At 43.9% G+C, this 8,502-nt stretch overlaps 1 pseudogene; it reads left to right on the forward strand.

Moving 5' to 3' along the window:
- Positions 1-6,770: 6,770 nt before the first annotated feature.
- Positions 6,771-6,883, forward strand: LOC142488898 (5S ribosomal RNA; annotated as a pseudogene).
- Positions 6,884-8,502: the final 1,619 nt, after the last annotated feature.

Consider the following 8,502-nt stretch of genomic DNA (forward strand, 5'->3'; position numbering starts at 1 on the left):
TAAGCAGGGGAAATCCCCTCACCGGAGCCTCTCCCTGCTCTAAGCAGGGGAAATCCCCTCACCGGAGCCTCTCCCTGCTCTAAGCAGGGGAAAACCCCTCACCGGAGCCTCTCCCTGCTCTAAGCAGGGGAAATCCCCTCACCGGGGCCTCTCCCTGCTCTAAGCAGGGGAAATCCCCTCACCGGGGCCTCTCCCTGCTCTAAGCAGGGGAAATCCCCTCACCGGAGCCTCTCCCTGCTCTAAGCAGGGGAAATCCCCTCACCGGAGCCTCTCCCTGCTCGGTCTAAGCAGGATACTGCGATGTCGGCGTCCCCCTCTGGAGGGGGCGCGGCCCCTTGCAGAGGCCCTCCTGCCGTGCGGAGGTCCCCGCTGCCATGTGCGACCCCCCTGCCTTGCAGAGGCCCTCCTGCCGTGCGGAGGCCCCCACTGCCATGTGCGACCCCCTGCCTTGCGGGTGAGTGTTTGTGTGTGTGAGTGACAGACTGTGTGTGTGTGTGAGTTTGAGTGAGAGTGGGTGTCCGTGAGTGTGAGTGTGTCACCCTCTCCCTCTCCCTGCGCCACCCTCTCCCTCTCCCTGCGTCACCCTCTCCCTCTCCCTGTGTCACCCTCTCTCTCCCTCTCCCTGTGTCACCCTCTCCCTGTGTCACCCTCTCCCTCTCCCTGTCTCTGTGTCACCCTCTCCCTCTCCGTGTCACCCTCCCTCTCCCTGTCACCCTCCCTCTCCCTCTCCCTGTCACCCTCCCTCTCCCTGTCACCCTCCCTCTCCCTGTCACCCTCCCTCTCCCTGTGTCACCCTCCCTCTCCCTGTGTCACCCACCCTCTCCCTGTGTCACCCACCCTCTCCCTGTGTCACCCACCCTCTCCCTGTGTCACTCACCCTCTCCGTGTCACCCTCTCCGTGTCACCCTCCCTCTCCCTGTGTCACCCTCCCTCTCCCTGTGTCAACCTCTCCCTCCCTCCCTGTGTCTCCCTCTCCCTGTGTCACCCTCTCCCTGTGTCACCCTCCCTCTCCCTCTCCGTGTCACCCTCTCCCTCTCCCTGTGTCACCCTCTCCCTGTGTCACCCTCTCCCTGTCCCTGTGTCACCCTCTCCCTCTCCCTGTGTCACCCTCCCTCTCCCTGTCACCCTCACTCTCCCTGTGTCACCCTCCCTCTCCCTGTGTCACCCTCCCTCTCCCTGTGTCACCCTCCCTCTCCCTGTGTCACCCTCCCTCTCCCTGTGTCACCCACCCTCTCCCTGTGTCGCCCTCTCCCTGTGTCGCCCTCTCCCTCTCTCTGTCACCCTCACACTCTCTCTGTCGCACTCTCTCTTTGTCTCTCATTCTCTCAGTGTGTGTATCTCTCATTCTCTCTCTTTCTCTGTGTGTCTCTTTCTCTGTGTGTCTCTCTTTCTCTCTGTGTGGGTGTGCCGCTCTCTGTGTGTGTGTGGGTGTGTGTCTGTCTGTCTGTCTCTCTCTGTCTCTCTCTGTGAAGCGCCGACGTCCAGACACTGGTTAAGGGGTTCAGGAAACTAGTCATTCACATCTGGCTTTTATTTCTAGATCCGACATTGACACACACACACACACACACACACACGACTAATTGTAGTATAATGTAATACAATAAATACATTTATGTCAAAAACGAATGTTGTTCTGACTAGGAATTTATTAAATGTATTTTATTTATATATTTTATTTTAAAGCGGGGTTGGGGGCGGGACTAGGGGCGGAGTTGGGGGTGGGACTAGGGGCGGAGTTGGGGGCGGGACTAGGTGGCGAGTAGATTTTTTGGTTGGGCGAGTAGATTTTTGGGTGATTTGTCGAACACTGTATATAGCAGTAAAAGAATAACACATTAAATAAGCACAGAAAAATCTCATTGGAGCAACACACAAGCATAATAAAAATCATAAGAGAAATGCATTTATTTATTTATAAAATATTTTACCAGGAAGTAATACATTGAGAGTTACCTCTCGTTTTCAAGTATGTCCTGGGCACAGAGTAAAACAAAATAATACATGGTTACAAATACAGTTACATAAATGAACAAGGTATACATTATATACAAGACATTGCATGCACAGTTAAAGAAAATATATATTATGAGCGTATGAAACAGTTACAGACCAGATTAAAGTGTGAGACAGCCTTAGATTTGAAAGAACTTAAGCTGGTGGTGGATATGAGAGTCTCTGGTAGGTTGTTCCAGTTTTGGGGTGCACGGAAGGAGAAGGAGGAACGTCCGGATACTTTGTTGAGTCTTGGGACCATGAATAGTCTTTTGGAGTCTGATCTCAGGTGATAGGTACTGCATGTGGTAGGGGTGAGGAGCTTGTTCAGGTAGCTGGGTAGCTTGCCCAGAAAGTATTTGAGGGTGAGACAGGAAAGGTGAACTTTGCGCCTAGACTCTAGTGATGACCAATCTAGTTCTTTGAGCATTTCGCAGTGATGTGTGTTGTAGTTGCATTGGAGAACAAAACGACAAATTGAATTGTAGAGGGTGTCAAGTTTGCTAAGGTGGGTTTGAGGAGCCGAGCCATATACTATGTCTCCATAGTCAATAATTGGCATTAGCATCTGCTGTGCAATACGCTTTCTGACCAGGAGACTTAGGGAGGATTTGTTCCTGTAAAGTACCCCTAGTTTGGCATAGGTCTTGGTTGTCAGGGTATCAATGTGCATCCCGAATGTTAAGTGGGAGTCAAACCATAAGCCCAGGTATTTAAAACTAGTGACAGGTGTTAGGGTGGTTTTAGCGTTGGTTCTAATCAGGAGCTCAGTCACTGGAAGCTTTACAAATTTAGTCTTGGTCCCAAATACCATTGTTACCGTCTTGTCAGTGTTTAAAAACAGTTTGTTTTGGGAAATCCAGTTTTCGAGTCTCAAAAAGTCAGACTGAAGTATGTGTTGAAGGTCAGAGAGGCTATGGCTGTGTGCATACAGGATTGTGTCATCTGCATACATGTGTATTGAGGCTTCCTTACAAGCTGTGGGAAGATCATTAATGTACACTGAGAAGAGTAGGGGCCCCAGAACAGAGCCTTGCGGGACACCACAGGTGATATCCAGGGGGTTGAAGTTAGAGCCTGAGATGGACACATGTTGGGATCCTGAAACCAGTTTAAAGCATGTTTCCCTATTCCAGAGCTCTGGAGTTTGTTAAGCAGGATAACATGATCAACTGTGTCAAAAGCCTTTGCAAAATCTAGTAATACTGCACCAGTGAGTTGTCCCCGTTCCATTCCGCACTGGATTTCATTGCAAACTTTTAGCAGGGTAGTTACGGTGGAGTGTTTGGGACGAAACCCAGACTGGAATTGGCTAGGGAAATTTGTCTTGGTGTAGAAATCGCTTAATTGGGAGTAGACACATTTTTCCATAACTTTGGATAGAATTGGGAGAAGTGAGATTGGCCTGTAGTTTGAGACAGTGTTTTTGTCCCCACTTTTGAAGATTGGGACTAAAGTTGACTATGGACGTAATTGGTTTGGCAATGGCTGGGGCACCAAGTCGTAGGAACCTAGATTGTAGTAAGTCGGGTCCACATTGGCTGCTTAGTTTTAGTTTGAGGAGCACTTGTGTAATCTCCTCTTCAGATACTAGGCTAAATTGAAAATTGTGGGCAGTGTTTGGAGGGGGTGGGACTATAGGGGTACTCCCAGGATGAGATTCAGGTTTGGGGTTTGTGCTGCGTTTCGCTAATAAGTTAGTGGCACACCCCACAAAGTAATCATTGAATGCATTTGCAATGTCAGTGGGGTTTGTCAGAGTAATATCCCCCTTAGTGATATTACTTGGTTGTTGCATGACTTGTGAATAAAAAAAAAAAAGGGGGGGGGGGAAATAAAATGAAAAAACGGGGGGGAAAGAGAAGGGAAGGGAGGTGGGAAATGGAACAGGGAATGGAAAAAGGGGAAAGGGGTGAAGGAAAAAGGGGAGGGGAAAGAGAAATATGGAGAGGAAGGAATAACAATAAAATACATAATATAGGGGTATTCCCAGGCGTATCAAGTCCTGGCTGATGATCAGTTAAAATATAAGATATAACTTATATTATATAAAATATAAGATATAAGTTGGAATACTTCTCTCTTCTTCAGAAAGCACAGGGTGAGGGTATTATTACTAAGGCAGAACAGAATTTTCTATTTATTAAACATGGAAAATAGCTGAAGCGCTCAAATGCAGGTATATCTCAAAATGATAATAAGCCAGACCACTGTACCAGGGTACTAACAATTGATATAGTACCTATTGTGTCATATAATGGGTACTATCCTCCTGAAGACAGGTGGTGTGTGGTGCAACCCACTCACCATATGTCTCATTGGCAGGTTCCCCTGAAAAATATGCAAATACTCACATCCTGGTAGGGCAGGCAGGCAAGCTGTGCAGCTACTCAATGCAATACAGGGAAAAGGGAGACCAAAAAGCGCACCAGCACAAACGGAGCAGGAAAAAACCAGAACAAAAAAATGATTAAAAGGGCACTTTAATGTGGCAAAAGACCCATCCAATGCATTTCGAACGTCGCAGCGTTCTTTTTCAAGAACGCTGCGACGTTCGAAATGCATTGGATGGGTCTTTTGCCACATTAAAGTGCCCTTTTAATCATTTTTTTGTTCTGGTTTTTTCCTGCTCCGTTTGTGCTGGTGCGCTTTTTGGTCTCCCTTTTCCCTATTTATTAAACACCCTAGAACACCAATTTTCTATCACCTACCAAAATTGCACAAGGATATCGTCAATCCTCCAGGTAAGCCTATAATATCGTGGGTGAGTTCAATGACTTCGAGTGTGTCCCAGTATGTGGATTATTATTTACAACCGTATGTACAACAACTGAGATTATACATTAGGGACACCTTGCATGTCATTGATTCCACCTCCAGCATTGCCTAGAAGGACACATTTTGTTGGGCCACGTGTGATGTGAGTTCACTATATACTTCTATAGATCACGATAAGGGGGTTAAGGCTATTGAACACTTTCTCACTAAAGACACATCACTACACCCGGCACAACGTGAGTTTATTCTATCCTGCATTAGATTTATTTTATGTCACAATTATTTTCTTTTTGACAACACATTTTATCTACAGGTGTGTGGAACGGCCATGGGTACCAAGTTTGCTCCCAGTTATGCCAACCTCTTCATGGGGTTGTGGGAGGACCTCCATGTTTGGGGGAACGCGCGGCTGGGGGCGGGCTTAGTATTCTATGGTCGCTGCATTGATGATATCCTTATTATTTGGGATGGGGAGAGTCACATATTAGATCACATACTTACTTCTTTCAATGATAATTTGATGGGACTTAAATTTACACACATCATCAGCCAGGATGCAATTACATTCCTAGATCTTGATTTGTTTATTGATATGAGTGATATGACAATTCAAAGCAAAACTCATTTTAAACCAGTGTCAGCAAACAGCTTTCTCCAATATAGTAGTAATCACTACAAAAAATGGCTCGATAATGTGCCTAAGAGCCAGTTCTACAGAGTACGGCGCAATTGCTCGAGGGACCTGGACTTTAAAAATCAAGGTCATTTCTTGATGGATAAATTCCAGGAGAAAGGCAATAATATGCAAATAGTTAAACAAGCATTTAAGGACGCTGAAACATCAGATCGGGTTGACCTACTGATGAATTCTAAGACAAAAACTGTCGCGAAAAAATGCGAAAACAAGTTATCAGTCCACTCCCACATTTATTACTCAGTACAATCATTCAGCTTACAGTATAAAAAATGTGTTTAAGAAACATTGGGGAATTATTCGAAGTGATCCGATTATTGGGCCTCTGATGCCTGTTCATGTACCCATAATTTAAAAAAAAAGCAAGATCTCTAAAGACCATCATTGCCCCCAGTAGGCTGAAAGATTCTACTACCAACGTTTGTAATGAAAACAGAAATAAAAATACCAAAATGAGAGATAAGGGCAATTTTTCATGTGATAGGAATCGTTGCATTACCTGTAGACACATAAATAAAAAAGATGCATTTACATCATTTTCAAATGGTATAACTTAGAAGGTTAATGATTACATCGATTGCCTAAGTACATTTGTGATATATCTTATATCATGTGAATGTGGTCTCCAATATATTGGTAGAACATCAAGAACTTTAGGCACACGGTTCCTAGAACATAGGAGAAATATCATACGTGGGTTTACCATGCACAGTTTATCACAACACTACATTAGTAAACATAATAAAAATCCACGTAGTTTGTCAGTTATGGGTATTGAATCCATTCTTTCTACTATATTGGGAGGTGATAGATTTAAGAAATTATGTACGCGTGAGACATATTGGATGTATGTATTAGGTACATTACATCCGTGTGGATTGAATGATCATATTGATGTTAGCACTGTTGTTTAGTGTTATGGTACCAACATGTTTTGAGGTACGTCTCTGAGGTCTGGTTTGGATGGGTTTTCCTGTCCCCTCATTGATAGTTGTCACATCTCAGTTTGGCTGGTTTTACTATAGGTGCTCCTTTGGCCCATATAGACATAACAGGTGGAAAGTGCATTTATTATTAATATCATTATTATTAATTAAAAGTATAGACACATTAGGTCTATGCCTATGATTACACATACTTTGACACAAAGGTTTTTTGTACGTTTTTGGGGAGTTGTGGCCCCCATCGGTCCTGAGGTTTTTTCTGTCTCTGATTCTGCTTTCTCCAGTCTATGATTATTCTAATGGTTATTAATGATATATTATTTGGTATATTATTTGGTATATTATTTGGTATATAATTTGCCTACACCACCCTGAATGTGCCCGATCTTGTCTGATCTCAGAAGCTAAGCAGGGTTGGGCCTGGTTAGTACTTGGATGGGAGACCGCCTGGGAATACCAGGTGCTGTAGGCTAAAAATGTTATTGTATCCCCTGTATTATGTATTTTATTGTTATTCCTTCCTTTCCATATTTCTCTTTCCCCTCCCCTTTTTCCTTCAACCCCTTCCCCTTTTTCCATTTTCTGTTCCATTTCTAATGGTTATTAATGATATATTATTTGGTATATAATTTGCCTGCGGCCACACCACCCTGAATGTGTCCGATTCTTGTCTGATCTCAGAAGCTAAGCAGGGTCAGGCCTGGTTAGTACTTGGATGGGAGACCGCCTGGGAATACCCCTATATTATGTATTTTATTGTTATTCCTTCCTCTCCATATTTCTCTTTCCCCTCCCCTTTTTCCTTCACCCCCTTCCCCTTTTTCCATTCCCTGTTCCATTTCCCACCTCCCTTCCCACCCCTTTTGACCATTGAATTCAACCCCTGACGAAGTCCTTAGTGACAAAACGCGTAGGGCGTTTCCCAAAGAGGCGAGTTTGTGGCTGACATTACTGCACAAACAGAGAGAGTACCTTGGAGCTGTTGCTATTTTGCTTGGGACTGCTGTTGCTTCCGGTTTTGCAGTTGCCTGCTTGTTAGCAGTGAGAGCTGTGGGAGGTGTATCTGGAGGGAGTTTCTGACCGTGTTGCTGATTATTACATCATCTGGCTGCGGTGGCTCCAGTGCACCTTGCTGAACCAACGGATACACCAGAGGTGGCACCAACGGGACAGGCTGATACATTCCATTCACAGCTTCAAAGCGATTGAGTATATTTCATAAATGCTATTATTTTTACTCTGTTTGTGAGTGCGCTTTTTATATTTTAAAATCCCATAAATACTGTTTTATACTTTATCACACTAGGAGTGCGCCTGTTTTTTCTTCTTGTTTTCTACAGATATCCTTGGGATTTGGTGATCCTTATATACGGGCAGCAAAACTCCAGTGGACTAAGTACATTTTGTGAAATATCAACTGACATCTGGTTTTTATTTTATTTTTTATGTTTCATATTTTTTATTTTTGCTATAGATTTCAGTTGTTTTTATCACAAATTTGCCCTTTTGGGGATTCTTTGGTCAATAGCGTTGTTAACTCTATCTGATTTACATAGCTGATTTATCCTTATCAAGTTTCCTAAGGCGCTACTCCAATTTGTTTGTTTTGTATATATAGTATATGTATATGTATATATATATATATATATACAGTGTTCGACAAACCTATACATTTGCTCGCCCCGGGCGAGTGGATTTAACCCCCGGGCGAGTAAATATTGGCCCAAGCAGCACACGTTTGGTACTAGGTGGCGAGTAGATTTTTTTGTGTGGCGAGTAGATTTTTTGGTGATTTGTCAACCACTATATATATATATATATATATATATATATATATATATATATATATATATATATATATATATATATATATATATATATATACAGTGTTCGACAATCCTATACATTTACACGCCCGGGGCGAGTGGATTTAACCTCCGGGCGAGTAAATATTGGCCCAAGCAGTACACATGTTTGTTTTTTTACATTTTCCCTGCTCGCGCTGAAATTTTCCTTGCTCGCACTGCCTGAAAAAAAAATAAACTCCCCCTACCTGACAGCTGACTGGCGTGCGCTCCCAGGCTTTGTGGG

This window comes from Ascaphus truei, chromosome 2 (genome assembly GCF_040206685.1).
Source record: "Ascaphus truei isolate aAscTru1 chromosome 2, aAscTru1.hap1, whole genome shotgun sequence".
Classification (NCBI taxonomy): Eukaryota; Metazoa; Chordata; class Amphibia; order Anura; family Ascaphidae; genus Ascaphus; species Ascaphus truei.